This window comes from Crocuta crocuta, unplaced genomic scaffold (genome assembly GCF_008692635.1).
Source record: "Crocuta crocuta isolate KB4526 unplaced genomic scaffold, BGI_CrCroc_1.0 scaffold216, whole genome shotgun sequence".
Classification (NCBI taxonomy): domain Eukaryota; kingdom Metazoa; phylum Chordata; class Mammalia; order Carnivora; family Hyaenidae; genus Crocuta; species Crocuta crocuta.
Window position 1 is genome coordinate 7,926,818 of NW_027531504.1, and position 17,930 is coordinate 7,944,747.

Genomic DNA, 17,930 nt, shown 5'->3' on the forward strand with positions numbered 1-17,930 from the left:
TTTAAATAACTTTATTTCTTTATTTTTTATCCATGGGAGATGCAAGGGATAGGCATCACATTGGACTGATGCAGTGGGAAGCAAGGAAATCTGAGTCCAGAGTTCGGTGTCCTCCATAAAACAGGCTGGTTGACTCCCATGATGCCAGTCAGCTAGGCTGGGTTTCAAGTTGTTAGTGCGCTGCTATGTTCACTCCTTCTGGAAAAATGAAAAAAACAAAAAAACAAAAAAACAAAAACAAACCAAAAAACCAATGTGGGTCACTCTGTGGACTACTGGGCAAGTATTTGCTCCCTAGGGGAGGCAGATCTGCTTACTGGCTTGGAATAACCCATGCTTTTTCTGCGGAACACAGAGACTGGCCGACAGGCCACCCCATGGTGTCCCTCTGACCTCATGCCCTGTGACTGAGGACATTTCTTTCTTCTTGGCCCTGGAACCCTTTGAAGTCCCACCTGCTATTCTCATCTGGTTTAATCTGGTTTAATCTGGCTCTTGTCATTTTTTATCTCCTTAGCATTGCTCAAAATGTCCCTGCAGGACCCTCCCTCTTCAACTATTTCTATCTTTAGAAAATAGAAACTTGGATACAAGAGCTGGCTTTTCCTCAGCTAGGTCATCTGCCTAAAGCCTTCCCAGGTTACTGTGGGCACGCCATTGTATTCATATATCACTGCTCTGGATTGTGAAAACAGCTTTTCACCAACTAAATCACCAAAAGCCCCAGACAAATTTATCTGAATTTGTAAAGGTCTCTGGGAGTGTTTTATTTCCTTTTCTTGTATATAGTTACTTAGAAATAAATGGTAGGGACTTACAATGGCAATGTGATAAAAAAAACTATGTTCAGATTAGTGCCACCCCCTCCTTTGGGAATAATGCTGATAAGGTCCTTTAAAATGTGCAAGAGAAACACCAACTACTCACCAGGGCTTACTCATTTTTTAAAAAATTTTTTAATGTTTTATTTATTTCTGAGAGAGAGAGAACGTGAGCAGGGGAGGGTCAGAGAGAGAGGGAGATACAGGAGAGAGAGAGAGAGAGAGAGAGAGAGAATCTGAAGCAGGCTCCAGGCTCTGGGCTAGTTGTCAGCACAGATCCCAACGTAGGGGCTCGAACCCAGTAACTGTGGGATCACGACCTGAGCTGAAGTCAGATGCTTAACCGACGCCCCAGGCGCCCCAGGGCTTACTCTTTAAATGAGAACAGTAAGAACTTTGTTAAAGTAAAGCCTCATTAGCTGAGGACTGTCTATTAGGTTCCTGTATTTACCTTTCCATGATGAAAAGCTAGACTTGCCAGAAGTTTGAGCAGTCTCCACCTTTTCCCAGACAGTTGTCACCTTGGCCCCAGTCCTTGCCTGGCTGGTGACACAGCATCTGTGGTCATGCTGTCCACAGCTGGGGTAGGTGGGGATAGGGGTCCAGGAGGCACGAGCATCCTCCTGTTCCACATCTGCTCAACCCTCTCCTGTCCTTGTTGAAAACTTTTTTCAGGTCCTTTATCAATTTTGAGTTTATTTTTGTGTGTGGTGTGAGAAAATGATCTAGTGTCATTCTTCTGCATGTTGCAGTTCTCCCAGCACCATCTGTTAAAGAGGCTGTCTTTTTTCCATTGGATACTCTTTCCCGCTTTGTCAAAGATTAGTTGGCTGTATACTTTTGGGTCCAATTCTGAGTTCTCTATTCTATTCCATTGGCCTATGTGTCTGTTTTGTGCCAATACGATACTGTCTTGATGATGACAGCTTTGTAGTAGAGGCTAAAGTCTGGGATGGTGATGCCTCCCGTTTGGGTACAATGACAAAAAAAAAAAAGAAATAAAGAAAACTTTTTTCAAACTCAGTTTCTTTAGAGAAATCTGTTTAAAACTAATCTCTGGCCAGCCCCTTTCTGTATCCTCACAGTCAGCCGTCCATCCAGTCTAGCCACTGCCTCTGGATATGTTTTTTCATAAACAAATGCAAACATCCATCTCTACAAAGAGAATATGAAAGACATGAGAGTATAAGTCTGTCTTGTTGCCTTAGGAACCAAAGAAATGAAAGGAAAGACCCCATCTGAGACTTTACACTGTTGCAAGTTAGGGGCATGCTCAGGATAGTAGCTTTGAAGTAGAGCAAATCAGTTCCACGTCTGCCCGTTAGTAGAAGTGCTATGCAGCCATTCTAAGCCTTATTTTCTTTTCAGCTAACAGGTGAATAATAATAAGCAACTTAGAGTTACTGTGAAGATTTGGGGGCCACATAAAGCATCTAGGAAGTGCCTGGCACATGTGAACACTCAATATTCCACCTATTATCATAAACAGATTTAAAAAAAATCCATCTACACGCAAGACTTCTGGAAAGGTTGGACTGCTGATATCTCACTGTACCTCTACTGCCATAGCTAGTAGCACAACCCCATTTTATCCATGATTATTGTTAACTCACATTTTAGATGTGAAAACTGAGCCTAAAGAGGCCAAGTGATTCAACCAAAGTGTTTTGTCAGAGCTGGGGCTCAAGGGGATTTCCTCAAATTCTGACTGAGCACAAAGTTTGGGGTTCAACATTAAATGAAAGTTATCTTTAGCAAGGCAGATGGCTGTGTAAAAACAACAATGGAACTATCATCGAATGTAATGAGCACTATAAGGATATGCACAAATTGCTCTAATAAATCATATCAAAGAACAGTTAGTTCCAGGGCAAGGGATTGGTGGAGTTGAGGATGGGGTGAAGTTAGGGAGGCTCTGAAGAGTAATTGTTAAGTCTTATCTAGTGGACTTCTGAAACAAGTGGTCATAAACTGGGCTGCTTGAAGATACATTTAATTTATCCTTTTTTATTATTTTTTTTTTTTGAGAGAGAGAGAGAGAGGGCAAGAGTAATAGTGAGCAGGGGAGGGGCAGAGGAAGAGGGAGATAGAGAATCTTAGGCAGACTCCATGCCCAGCACAGAGCCGGATGCAGGGTTTGATTCCATGAATGGGGAGATCATGACCCAAGCAGAAATCAAGAATAGGAGGCTTAACTTGACTGAGCCACCCAGGTGCCCCTTATTTGTCCTTTAAAGTACCTAAAATTATTTTGAGTTGGTTGCAAACACTTAAAAACAGGACATTTTGGGGCATCTGGTTGGCTCAGTAAGTTAAGCATCTTACTTCGGCTCAGGGCATGATCTCATGGTTCATGGGTTCGAGCCCCGCGTTGGGCTCTGTGCTGATAGCTAACTCAGAGCCTGGAGTCTGCTTATGATTCTGTGTCTCCCTCTCTCTCTGACCCTCCCCTGCTCATGTTGCCTCTCTCAAAAAAATAAACAAAACATTCAAAAAATTTAAAAAAAAAACGAGGACATTTCATGTAAAAATAAAAATTTTTGGCTTCAGATTGGAAAATCAGATTTGTTAAAATGATTGTTCATCATTCTACTCGGTGTCAGTTGGCTGTCTGCTTCAGCCTGGCTGACCTCAACATTGTCCACACTAGGCTTCTTCTTGAACTTTGCCAAGGGTCAAGAACTTGAAAAGATAAAATTTTTCAGCAATCAAGCATGAAAATTTAAAGTACTAGAGGGGTAGAGAAAATCTTTGTTTACTTAAGTAGAATAAAATATTTAGGAAATCTATTTATTTATTTATGTTTTAAATCTTTAAAAAATTTTTTAAGTGTATATATTTATTTTGAGTGGGGGGGTGGGGAGAAGAGAGCAGGCTCTGAGCTGTCAGCATGGAGCCTGTTACAGAGGACTTGATCTCACCAACTGTGAAGTCATGACCTGAGCCGCTATTAAGAGTGCAATGCTCAACCTCCTGAGCCACCCAGGATTCCCAAGAAATTTACTATTTATTGACTAACCATATCCTTTATTACTTAGATTTCGAGTGTATGTCTAAATGTAATTATCACAAAGGGACTAGAGAGTTGGAAATCCTGTGGAGATTGTGGAGGTGTTGAAATGATTTCAGAAAGAAATATGCTTCAGAAAAGGGAAGTAGTAAAGTAGGAACTCTAAGGGCTTGCATGCCACTATGGTTTGTTGATTTTGCTGATTACTATTAGAGATATATTAATAAAAATTAATTAACTACTTTATAATTTATTCTTTTTTTCAAATTCCCATATCTGGACGTATGATTTAATGCAGAGGCTTTCAAACAGCCTTGCCCAAGACCCACAGTATGAAATTCATTTTCATAACACATACATGCATGTACATTCATCTGTGGGTGGAAACTTGGGTTGCTTCTACCTTTTGTCTATTGTGAAAAATGCCAGTATGGATGTGGATGTACAAATATCTGTCCAAGTCTCTGTTTTCAGTTGTTTTGCGTACATGCCCAGAAGGGGAATTGCTGGATTACATGATAACTCTAATTTTAATATTTTAAGAGAGACAATGATATAAGATGATTTTCAGATTATAGCTACTGTGAAATAACGGACCACATTAGAATGTTCACCTGCATTGCCATTACTTTCCAGTGTGCTGCCAAGTTTGCAAAAAATTCTCAAAGAAATGTTATTGTGGTTCTGAGGAGTACAGGACTCTGTAGGGGCAGCGTCAGAGTAGAACCAACCTCTGGGGACAGCCTGCCACTGAATGACAAATAAATAGTATCCAGTAAGAAGACTTCATATGGAGATCAAGAAATTTCCCTCTGCTTTCTATGTTAAAATGTATGCTTATTAACCTAGTCTGTTTTGTGTCATGACTATACAACCTTAAAAACGGATGCCCTTCTCCATGCGCTCTAAGCAGCCTCAAGTGAGATGGCAAGGAGCAAAGAAAATCCTAAATTCCAGTTGAAGCCATCAGTATTTACATGTAACAAAATAGAAACCCCAAATAAAACCCAAAACCCCAGCTTCTATTTCAAAGAGGTACGTATCAATGTAGGTTCATTGTAGGATAATAAAAAAAAGACTTATAAAATATAGAAATGGAAACCATCTGTAATCCCACCCACTTTTTGTTAAATTCTTCCAGATTGTTTTCTATACATAAATGTATTTTGTGTACATTTTAATTTATCAAACAAGTCATGCTATAATTTTTTTGTTTTGTGACTTCCCCCCAATTTTTATGTTATATACACATTTCTATACCATGTCTTTCCTCATGAAATAATATTTATGGTAGAAAAATATCAGTTTTTGCACACAAAAACATTTGACAAAATACAGCATTCTTTCTTAATAAAAACCCTTAAGAAAGTAGGGATAGAAGGAACATACCTCAAGATCATAAAGGACATATATGAAAAACCCACAGCTTCTATCATCCACAATGAGGAAAAACTGAGAACTTTCCCCCTAAGGTTAGGAACACATCATGGATGTCGACTCTCACCACTGTTATTCAACACAGTGTTGGAAGTACTAGCCTCAGCAATCAGACAACAAAAAGAAAAGTCATCCAAATCGTGGAGGAAGTCAAACTTTCTTTCTTCACAGACAACATGATACACTATGTGGAAAACCCAAAAGACTCCACCCAAAAACTGCTAGAACCAATACATGAATTCAGCAAAGTCACAGGTTATAAAATCAATGTCCAGAAATCAATTGTATTTCTATACACTAATAATGAAGCAGCAGAAAGAGAAATGAAGGAATTGATCCCATTTGTAATTGCATCAAAAATCATAAAATACCTAGGAATAAACATAACCAAAGAGGTAAAAAATCTATATACTGAAAAGTATAGAAAGCTTATGAAAGGAATTAAAGAAGAACACACACACAAAAAAATGGAAAACTATTCCATGCTCATGGATTGGAAGAACAAATATTGTTAAAATGTTGACACTACCCAAAGCAATTTACACATTTAGTGCAATTCCTATCAAAATAACACCAGCACTCTTCATAGAGCTAGAACAAACAATTCTAAAATTTGTATGGAACCACAAAAGACCCTGAATAGCCAAAGTAATCTTGAAAAAGAAAACCAAACCCGGAGGCATCACAATTCCAGACTTCAAGCTGTATTAGAAAGCTGTAATCATCAAGACAATATGGTATTGGCATAAAAACAGACACATAGATCAATGGAATGGAAAGAGAACCCAGAAATGGACACACAAATGTATGGCCAACTAATCTTTGACAAAGCAGGAAAAAATATCTGATGGAATAAAGACAGTCTCTTCAGCATATGGTGTTGGAAAAACTGGACAGTGACATGCAGAAGAATGAACCTGGTCTACTTTCTTATATCGTACACAAAAATAAACTCAAAATGGATGAAAGACCTAAACATAAGACAGGAAGCCATCAAAATCCTAGAGGATAAAACAGGCAACAACCACTTTGACCTTGGCTGCAGCAACTTCTTACTTGACATGTTTCCAGAGGCAAGGGAAATAAGAGCAAAAATGAACTATTGGGACTTTATCAAGATAAAAAGCTTCTGCACAGCAAAGGAAACAATCAACAAAAATAAAAGGAAGCCTATGGAATGGGAGAAGATATTTGCAAATGACATCTGATAAAGGGTTAGTATCCAAAAATCTATAAAGAACTTTTCAAACTCAATACCCCCAAAACAAACAATCCACTTAAGAAATGGGCAGAAGACATGAATAAACATTTTTCCAAAGAAGACATGCAGATGTCCAAAGGACACATGAAAAGATGCTCAACATCACTCATCATCAGGGAAATGCAAATCAAAACCACAGTGAGATACCACCTCACTCCTGTGAGAATGGCTAATTAACAACTCAGGCAACAACAGATGTTGGCGAGGATGCAGAGAAAGACGAACCCTTTTGCACTGCTGGTGGGAATGCAAACTGGTTCAGCTACTCTGGAAAACAGTATGGAGGTTCCTCAAAAAATTAAAAATAGAACTACCCTATGACCCAGCAATTGCACTACTAAGAATATATCCAAAGGATACAGGAGTGTTGATTTGAAGGGACATGTGCACCCCAATGTTTATAGCAGTGCTATGGACAATAGCCAAAGTATGGAAAGAGCCCAAATGTCCATCAACTGATGAGTGGATAAAGAAGATGTGGTATGTGTACACACACACATACACACACACACACACACACACACACACACACACAGGAATATTATGTGGCGATAAAAAAAGTAAAATCTTGCCATTTGCAACAACATGGATGGAACTAGAGTGTATTAAGGTATGCAAAATAGGTCGGTCAGAAAAAGACATATCATATGATTTCACTTATATGTGGAATTTAAGAAACAAAACAGAGGTACATAGGGCAAGGGAAGCAAAAATAAGATAAAAACAGAGAGGGAGACAAATCATAAGAGACTCTTAAATTCAGACAACAAATTGAGGGTTGCTGGTGAGTGTTAGGTGGGGTGATGAACATTAAGGAGGGCCCTTGTTGGGATGAGCACTGGGCATTATATGTAAGTGATGAATCGCTAAATTCTATTCCTGAAATCATTATTATACTATATGTTAACTACCTTGGATATAAAAAAAGTAAAATATCAATTTTATGGATATCACTTTTTATTTGTTTAATGTTGTATTATGGGACTTTGTCTTCGAAACTTTATTTTGCTAATATAGCAATGAATATTTTTTCATTGGTTAATTTTTAAGTTTATCTTGACTGTTTAGAATGAATCTTAAAAATAGTATAGCTTTTGCAAATGTATGCATTGATTCTTATTTTTTCAAAAAGAAAATAATTGCACATTTTCAATATTTTTAAAAATGTTTTTATTATTTTTATTTTTGAGAGAGAGAGTGAGCAAGCAGGGGAGGGTCAGAGAGAGAAGGAGATACAAAATATGAAGCAGGCTCCAGGCTCCGAGCTGTCCGAACAGAGCCCAACATGGGTCTCGAACACATGAACTGCGAGATCATGACCTGAGCCAAAGTCTGACGCATGACCGACTGAGATATCCAGGCGCCCTTGTGTGCTTTCAGTATTAAGAGTAATATAAATTTATTATTATTATAGGTTTGAATAGTACAAAATAGAATAAAAAGAAGAATTAAAATTGCTCATTTTCCTCAAGGTAATTGTGTTAACAATTTAGTGAACATTCTTTTAGACTTTCAGTGTACATATGCAAACATACATATTTATATAAATGAGATCTGACACTACATTTGAGTTTGGTAACCCAAACTTTTTAACTTAGAAGATAGAGGATTTTTTCCATGTCATTAAATATTCTTTTACAGTATTTTTTGATGGTTTCAAACTATTTCATTGTGGTGGCAAAACTTTTCCTCTACTGTCTTTGGTGTCTATGAATTAAACTGAAGAGAGACAGATTAGTAAGAGGAAAAAAAAAGATTTTTTATTCATCTATGTATATGAGAATTCACAGAAAAATGTGACTCATGGAAGTGGTTAGAATTTGAGGCTTATTTACCATCATCACAGGTGCAGAAGAGAGGGAAAAGGCCACTTGGGGGAAAATAAAAGACTTTCAGGGAAGATAAATGGGCCCTTAGAAGAATAGATAGATTTAACAGCTTAGCGACAAGGTCTATTTAGGTGATTTCTTACCCTGGTGCTGATCTCCAGTGATAGGAGAGTGCTTAGGACAGCTTAATTATTTGGGGGCTCTGCTTTTAGGCAGATGCAGGAGTTCAGAAAAGAAAACTTCACAGTGGTATGTTCTGAATTTTTTCACCATATTTGTATTACCCAGGTCAATCCAAGTTTCTGCAGCCTCTATGGAGGCGAACTTGGCCACACACCACCTCTGCTAAAGGGATGGTGCTCCCTTCCTCTGCTGCTTCTACCCTCTCAGCCACCAGCTCATTGGAACAAGACCAGGGACTCACTATAGGCAATCACTCTGTTATGAGGGGTCCTGGTGCAAAGTCTTTGGTCAGGCAGAGAGGCTAGACCAATCATGACCTTGTTATTGGATTTGAGTTGAGGTACAGGTAGAAAGTTAAACTGTTAACAGTGAATTCACAGCTTAAAAATGAAGGAGAGCCATGAGGGAGAGTAATTGCCTTGAAAAGTCATAAAGAGGTCAGTTAACATTATTGGGAAGTAGGATGTGTAAAAAAGGCTATCAGGTTGATACAATTACATAGAGTAAAGAGTTATGTTTTAGGGTAAAGATGGGAGATGAGAATTTGAATCTTAATACCCCACATAAATTGACTTGCATCAATTAACCTTCTCAGCCATATTTTCCTTATCATAACATATAGATAATAATATGTCTGGTATTGAGTTGTGGGAAAAATTTATTGAGATAATATAGGCAAAGCACTAAATTCTTCCTGTGCTGAATTTTTTCCTGTACTGTATTTTTGAATCTCTGGAATTTAATATATTAATTTATGAGTATATAATTAATGATTGCTATGTTATGTTCCAGGAAGTTTTCATAATGAAGTCTGGATTTTTTATTGACCAAAGTTATAAAATAACCAAGTAAATTTTTTATTCTACAACTTTCTTTCACTTTGAAGGATAAAAGGAATATTCTACCAAGACTGCTCATTTGATTTTGGGCTTATAAAACTTGTATTTTCTTTCCTATAGTCCCTTGGAGTCTTGAACTCATTTAATTAAAAAGAATATCAGCAATGAAATACCAGTTGACAACTGGGTAGACTGCATGCATCCTCATAGGATTTGAATTTCTTAACCTTTCTTTTTTTCTTAGAAAGGAGTACCTAGAATTTTCTCCCTTGTGGGAATGGCATATAGAGGGGGTGGGTAGATTCAACTTTTAGTCATGTCAAGTCATGTCAACTTTCTGCCTCTTCCCATCTCTTCTTCCCATCCCCTCCCTACTAGATAATTAAGGACTACGTGGCATGTATAAATAGTTTCGGCTGAGAACATCCTCGTATCTTTGCCCCTCTTATCACTGAGCAGGGCCCATAACTGATGTTGCAATTAGAGTGCTGATTTAGCTCTGAGAGACACATTGCAAATGCTCCACTGAGGAGGATGGTATTTATATCACTACTGACTGATGAGGACTTTGTCAACTGTGCCTTTGCCAGATCATTCAATGGCACGCCCCTGGGTTAATCTACTTCTCATTATAACCAATGATCCATGGTGGTGTGTTTTCAGAACCACTCATCTTACACAGGGTGCTATGATATGGAACAGACCTATATAAATACAGATAATCAGGGAAATACCCAATCCAAAGTATAGAGATCAACAGAAGAGCTGTAGAGGTCGAGACATTTAGTGACTTACTGGGGCACATTTGGTATTCTTTGTGCCAACAGGAATTTACACTTCTGGTTTTAGGGTTTAATTTAATTGTTTGTTTTGACATAAGAGAAAGGAAATCAAAGTAGATTCACTACTTAACATTTACCATAGAAAAGTCAGGCAATTCGAAGTTGTCTTTTTTCATTTCTTAGATGCTATGAGTGCTTCAGAATCATAACATATTCCTAGGTCAAATATTTAACACAGACTCAGAAATCCTAGGATTATATGATTAAGAGTTGAAAGCCCATGGTTCCCTATCTGTTATCTATCTATCTATCTATCTATCCAACTGTCATCTATCATCTGTGTGTCTTTCTTTTGTGTAAAATGAATAGTAGAAATGCAAATATGGAGTTAGGCTTATTGTCTTCCTAACTCTTCCATAGTGGCTAGAAGTTAGGATGTTACAGTCTGTTAGAAGAAGGCTTAACTTTTGCTCTCTTCTTTAATATGGAGAATTGATATCTACAATCGTTAGTGAAGAACTTTGAAAACATAGCTTCATGTTCCACCTGGTTCTCCAGCAATCCCAAACAGATTACCACCTCTAAATCTTTCCTACCTAAAAACCTTTCTGTCAAAGGTATACTAGGAGTCCAGATGATATTGCAATATGTAAAGTCATTGCTCAGTACATACTGAGTCTCCCTGATGGGCACCAAGGAACTCTTCTTCTCCTTCTTCCATGGCCTCCTTCTCTCAGGACCAACGTCTTTCTCCTCTCTGATTCTGGCTCAGGTACTCAGCCAGTCAGATGGGTCCTATTGGAGCTGGAGAGAAGGGAAGTAGGGTGGGGAGTCCTTACTCTAAAGAGAAAGCACAAAATGAAAATGGTACCTCCTGATTCAATCTTAAAGTGAAATAGCTACCAGATTAACTCTTCCCTTACTGACTTTGGCTCACTCTTAGAAAATGTTTGTGTTATTTAAAAAAAAAATTCTTTTTTAATGTTTTATTTATTTCTAGGAGAGAGAGAGAGAGACAGCGTGAGCAGGGGACGGTCAGAGAGAGAGGGAGTCACAGACTCTGAAACAGGCTCCAGGCTCTGAGCTGGCAGTCAGCACAGAGCCCGACGTGGGGCTCGAACCCACGAACCGCGAGATCATGACCTAAGCGAAAGTCAGACGCTTAACCGACTAAGCCACCATGGCACCCCAATGTTTGTGTTATTTTGTGTCTTTCTTCCCTCTTACCGTATACCCTCAGTATTGTTCTAACTTGTATGGAACAGAATGAACCAAGTGAAATCTCTCGGTTACTATACAATCAAGCCTTCCCTGTCTTCTTCTATAAACATCTGCTTCCTTTGTGACTAGAGACTACAGGCTAAGGACCCTCAATTTGCATCTCAGAAGTATTGGATATAGCCCCTTGAGAGGATAAAAAACTAAGCAGGAAATCCATATGTGATTTAGGCCTTGTATCTAGAATATATAAAGAACTCTCAAAACTCAAAAATAAGGAAAAAAAACCCCACAATTAAAAAATAGACAAATGACTTGAAAAACACCTGAAAATCTACAAATGCCCAATAAGCACATGAAAAGATGCTCAGCATCATTGGAGAAATGCGAATTAAAACCATAGTGAGATGCTATACACATACAAGAGTGGCTGAAAAAAAATAAATAAAATAAAATGAAATAAAATAAAATGAAATAAAATACAATTGTCACGTGCTAATGAGGGCACAGAGCAACTGGAACTCTCATCCGTTGTTGGTGGGAATGCAAAATGTATAGCCACTTTAGAAAACAGTTTTGCAGTTTCTGTGTATCAAACAGTGTATCAAGTTGATACACACTTATTGTATGATCCAGGAATCCTACTTTTAGATACTTACTCAAGTGTATTGAAAACATGTTCATTCAAAAACCTACATGCAAATATTTATAGCAGCTTTATTCATAAGCGCCCAAAACTGGAAATAACCCTGATGTTCTTCAACTGGTTAATGGATAAACAAACTATAGTTCATCTAAACAATGGAACCACTGAGCAATAAAAAGGAACTGATTTCTGATACATGCAACAGTATGGATGAATTTCAAATGTATTATTCTCAGTAAAAGAAATGAGATTCAAAAAGTTCAAAATCATACCATCTGATTCCATTTATATGACTTTCTGGAAAAGACAAGACTATAGGGGCAGAAAACAGAAAATGGAGACAACAAAGGGACATAAGGGAATGTCTTGAGATAATTGAAATGCTGTATATCTTCATGGTGGTGGTTATACAATTGTACATATTTGTTAAAACTCATAGGACTCAAAGGAAAAGGGTAGACTTTACTGTATATAAATTATACTTCAATAATTTAAAAAAGGAATAGCCATCGAAAAAAACAGAAGACAAAGATAAAATGATCAACCATGGCAACTTACTTCTTTAAGAAAATTCACAAAATTAGACAAACCTCTGGTTATATGACCCAAGGTTGCGAGAAGGACCAGGGAGAGAGGTAGGACATGTGGATAAGAACGGGTCCATCCAAGGAAGCCCCTCTTGTCCCTCTGAGGTTCAGGACTGTGGAGGAAATGGGTGTATGAGGAAAAGTTGATAGTTTCCCTGACACCAAGGGCCATAAGGGTGATTTGAGAGCCGTGAGTTTCCAAGCCTTCTTGACAGTTTTGATTACAGTGCTATTTAGCAGGGGTGAATAGCTGTAATGATCTTTAGCATGTTATAATGGATTATATTGTCTATAATGTTATGTAAAGACTAAAAATTTACTGTGCTTATGTTATGGTAGACACTGTTCTATGTCCTTCATATTTAATAACCCATTTAAACATCTCATCAATCCGGTGAAGGGAGGTATTATTATTATCTCCATTTTACAAATGTAGACATGGAGGAGCAAGAGAGGGAGTTGCATTTGCATCTCCTTGTTGAAACAAAATGATGTTTTTTGTGGATTTCTCTTTCTGGTGTGTTCTTTTTTCTTTTAACAGAATTGTTTCATTTATATTCTTTTATACTTGACAGACTACTTTCAAAAGCCATATTTTATTTGCAACCAGAGGAACTTTGGTGTGAAGTAGTAGTTATTTGTGTGTGTGGTTGAAATGTAATGATAGTTCCTAGAAAGTTCTAGGAAGAGTTAAATGCTGCTATTCTGAATTCCATATCTTAGTTTTTATTTTCTATGCCCTTGTGAAAATTTACCCTTTTCTTTTTTGATTCCTACTGATCCTTCAAGGCCCAGGTAAAGGCCTCGCCTCCCCATTCAGTGACGTTTATGAAGTGCCTATTACATGCTGGGCATCAGCTTTTCTTCCTTGACCCCTGAGGGAGTATGCTACCACCTTTCTTCACAGTGAGAGTACAGAGATGAATGAACCCTGCTTTGGGGAGGTCACTGTCTAGTTGGAGAGTGGAAAGATGCTTGGTCTACTCTATATCACATATCACTGCAAAATGGAGGCAGTGGATGAGTCCCAGGATACATGTATTCTCCTGAAATAGGAAGAACAAGGACGAATAGAGTAAAAGATGAGGTAAAAGAGAAAATGAAGAAAAGCCATTTGCCAGAATAAGATCAAGGGTAGAATTAGAAACCTGAAGAAATAAGGGAGTTTTGGAAGAGTTACCTTGGGGAATAAGAAAGGAATGTGCTCAGAGTTCGGTATAGCAGTCATTCTCAACCTAGTGCACCATAGAATCACCTGATTTAAAAAAAAACAACAACAACACAATGCTTGTTTTGTATCCCAGAGTTTCTGATTCAGTTGAGCTTGTTGAGGGGGTTCAGTCACTAATGGTTTAAGAAAGCTCACAAGTGAGAAAGAGGATCTCTTTTGCGTTGCTGGTGGGAATGCAAACTGGTACAGCCACTCTGGAAAACAGTATGGAGATTCCTCAAAAAATTAAAAATAGAACCATCCCAGCGATTGCACTAGTAGGTATCTATTCAAGGATACAGGCATGCTGTTTTGAAAGGACATACGCACCCCAATGTTTATAGCAGCACTGTCGACAATAGCCAAACTATGGAAAGAGCCCAAATGTCCATCAATGGACTAATGGATAAAGAAGATGTGGTATTACAATACACATATATAACAATGGAGTATTACTCAGCAATCAAAAAGAATGAAATCTTGCCATTTGCAACTATGTGGATGGAACTAGAGGATATTATGCTAAGTGAAATTAGTCAGAGAAAGACAAATATCATATGACTTCACTCATATGAGGACTTAAGATACAAAACAGATGAACATAAGAGAAGGGAAGCAAAAATAATATAAAAACAAGGAGAGTGAAAAACATAAGAGACTCTTAAATATAGACAACAGAGGGTTGCTGGAGGGGTCGTGGGAGGGGGGATGGGCTGAATGGGCAAAGGGCTTAAGGGATCTACTCTTGAAATCATTGTTGTGCTATGTGCTAACTAACTTGGATGTAAATTATAAAAAATAAAGTATAGAAAGTAAAAGAAAAAGAAAGCTCCCAAGTGATTCTAATGTGAACTGGGATTGAGAAACACTGCAAATATTGCTGAATAGTGCTGAGCGGCTCATGCTCACCCTGCATAAAAAAGTTTCTCACTGTTCCTGACTCTCATATTCATTTATTTGTTCATTAAAAAATGTTTATTGAGCACCCATTATGTGTCAGGTACCTCACTAGTCAGAGAAACAGTCATCTGAGGGCTTTGATAACCATTTCCCTCCCATTTTGGCACTCATATTAAGTCTTCTTTAAAAAACTTAATATATTATTGAAACTTTACAATGCCTACATGTGGTAAGCCCTGTGCTTGTCCTGCCCCATGTTCTATAATGAGGGAAATGAGCCACAGAAAAGTAAGGTAACTTGCCCAAGATCACACAGCCAGTAGCTGGCAGAGCGAAGAGGCTGCAGAGTGGCTGTCCTTAACCGCAAAGCAGTGTTGCCTCTCTGCTGCCTCTATCTCCACGCTGAGCCCAAAGCCTTCAGAAATACTGAAAATACTGTCAGCCAGATATATTTAAAGTGATGGAGGGTATCTTGTCCCCAGCGAATGCATTTCATTGGCCGGGATGCGGTCACGTGGATACATCTTGTTGCTGGCGAGGCTGAGAAACGCAGTCTGACTATGTGTACAAGAAGAAAAGACTAAAGGATGAGTGAACAGCTAGGCAGTCTTTGATACAGTCTCCTCTGATGAGATAGAAGTTTTATATTTAAAGTAGTCAAATGTGTCATATTTCTCTTCATACGTTGTACACTTGGTGACTTATTTAAAAAATACTTCTCTATCATAAAGACATAAAGATATTATGCTATATTCTTTTCTAAAGGATTTCAGGTTTTGACTTACATTCTTTTTTTTTTAATTAACAAATTTTTTAAATATTTATTTCTGAGAGAGAGAGAAAGAGAGACAGCCTGAGCAGAGGAGGGTCAGAGAGAGAGGGAGACACAGAATCTGAAGCAGGCTCCAGCCTCTGAGCTGTCAGCACAGAGCCTGACACGGGGCTCAAACGGACAAACCGTGAGATCATGACCTGAGCCGAAGTCGGATGCTTAACTGACTGAGCCTCCCAGGCGCCCCTTGACTTACATTCTTAAATCTATAATCCACCTGGCATTAATTTTGGTGTATGGTGTGAGGTAAGGATTACATCTCTTCTCTTTATGTCTGGTGTTCTGGAATTTCATGATGCTGTCTTTTGGTCTAGCTTTTTCCTTTTGTGCTAAATTCTCTCACTAAATTCATGTTCTTCAAGCTCTAGGAAAATTTCTCGAGTTCTTTTTTTGATAATTTTATGCCTTCTGCTTTTTTTTTCTGGAACTCCTATCAGATATTTGACCTGGATTGATCTTTTATATATTTTATCTTTTCTCTCATACTATACATCTTTATTTTTTATTTTTACATCTTAGTGTGTGTGCATGTCTTCAATTATTATCATTAATTTAATACTAATTATCATCTCACATAGCATTTTCTCAGACCAGCATTGACAAAGACCAATAAAGAAAAACACAAACTGATGTCACCATTTTGGCTGATGGTGGCAATAAGATTGCAAGCCAACAGGTGTTCTGGCAGACATGAGTCTTGCCTCTCTGGAAACTTCATATTCACAGCCTGGACATAAAACCTGGACTGTGTAATTTCAAGGCCAATGTTCATGTACTCATAAACTTTGCCAGGAATATCTTCCATGCAGAAGGGAGACAGAACATTCAGGAAGAGCAACATAAACTGAGCCAAAGGGGCTGGCAAAGGTACCACACTGGAGCTTCACTGCTGCCATCAATCACTCATTCTTTCCTTCACTCATTGATATTTGCCAGCCTCATGTGCCATGGGATTTAAGATTACAGATGTCTTTAGTGGTCAAGAGACCTCCAGGGTAGCCTAGGGCAGGGGACATGGAACGAAAATGGGCTAGGAAAGATGGACTCTATGCTGCTGCTGTTGGGGGAGGGGGAGAGAATTGACTGAACTATATATATATATACACACACACATACATACACATATATATACATATACATACACATATATACATATATATGTATATATATATACACACACATATATATATACACACATACATATACACACACACATATATATACATATACATACACATATATATACATATATATGTATATATATATACACACACATATATATACACACATACATATACACACACACATATATTTATTCATAGAACAGTTGGAAAATAAAGTAAAAAATATGTCTTATATATATAAATTTTATTGAATTTTCAATTTTAGCAATTCTATTTTTAATTTTACAAGAACTCTTTCTTGTTCTCTGTTATTTTTTGTCATAGCATTTTGATGCTATTTAATAGATGCAATTGTTTTCCTTAATCTTTCAGCAGGTTATAGTTCTTTTCAGTTCCCTGTCTTTATTTACTCTGAGATGCCATTATCTGCTTTTCTTGGCATCTCTCTATTGTTAAAGGTCTCTCTGTTATTAGAGAGAGGGGAATGCTTCTGACCTGGGTGGGGCTCACTGTCTGATGGTAGTTGTTTTAGGTTTGATTGGCAGGAAGTTGGCTCAAATGCTGGGAAACTTCCAGATGCCATTCTATGGAGGTCTTTTCTATAGAGCCATTCAGTTTTTCCAGATAAGAAACTTCATAATTCCTGTCTGGAGGAAAAAGGGCCTGGCTACCAGGAAACTAGTCAGGCATGTTTGGGTGCTTAACAATTCATTGATTAAGTGTTCCAAATCAATCCCACCCTTCGCTGTAATAATAGAAATGGCAAACTTCTCTATAGCTTACTCTGTCTCAGGTACTAATCTAATTGCTTTACACTGTTAATTGCTATAGTAATTGCTTTACTCATTTAATCCTCCTAACAAAGCTATGAGGTTACAGAAGAGGAAACTGAGGCACAGGGAATTTAAGTAACTTGCCTAAGATCACAGAGCTACTAAGTTCTAAAGCCAGGATTTGGACCCACGCTCTTTGACTAACCGTAAGGCCTATGCAGTGCTGCCTCGATAGAAAATGACATAGGCTGGTATTTGGACAATGTTAGTTCCACCCGACGGGTTTTGCCTATTTTACTCACCATTGTACATCAAAATCACAGATCAGGGCAATAAATATTTATGAAATGAGTAAAAATATAAACTTCATACAGAAAAGGCATTTACCTCTCCTGAGAGTGAGCTCACTAAAGGAAGGTGTAGTATGTGCCTGTACTGAGGCCCTCCCTTTTTCTTTTGATTGCTAAAACTCACTTTT

The 17,930-nt window shown here is 37.9% G+C and overlaps 1 protein-coding gene across 3 annotated transcripts in view; it reads left to right on the plus strand.

The window, feature by feature from the left end:
* The window catches only part of LOC144238402 (uncharacterized), a 164,849-nt gene that overhangs the window by 123,029 nt on the left and 23,890 nt on the right, over nucleotides 1-17,930 (plus strand). The gene's annotated exons all lie outside the window — the stretch shown is intronic.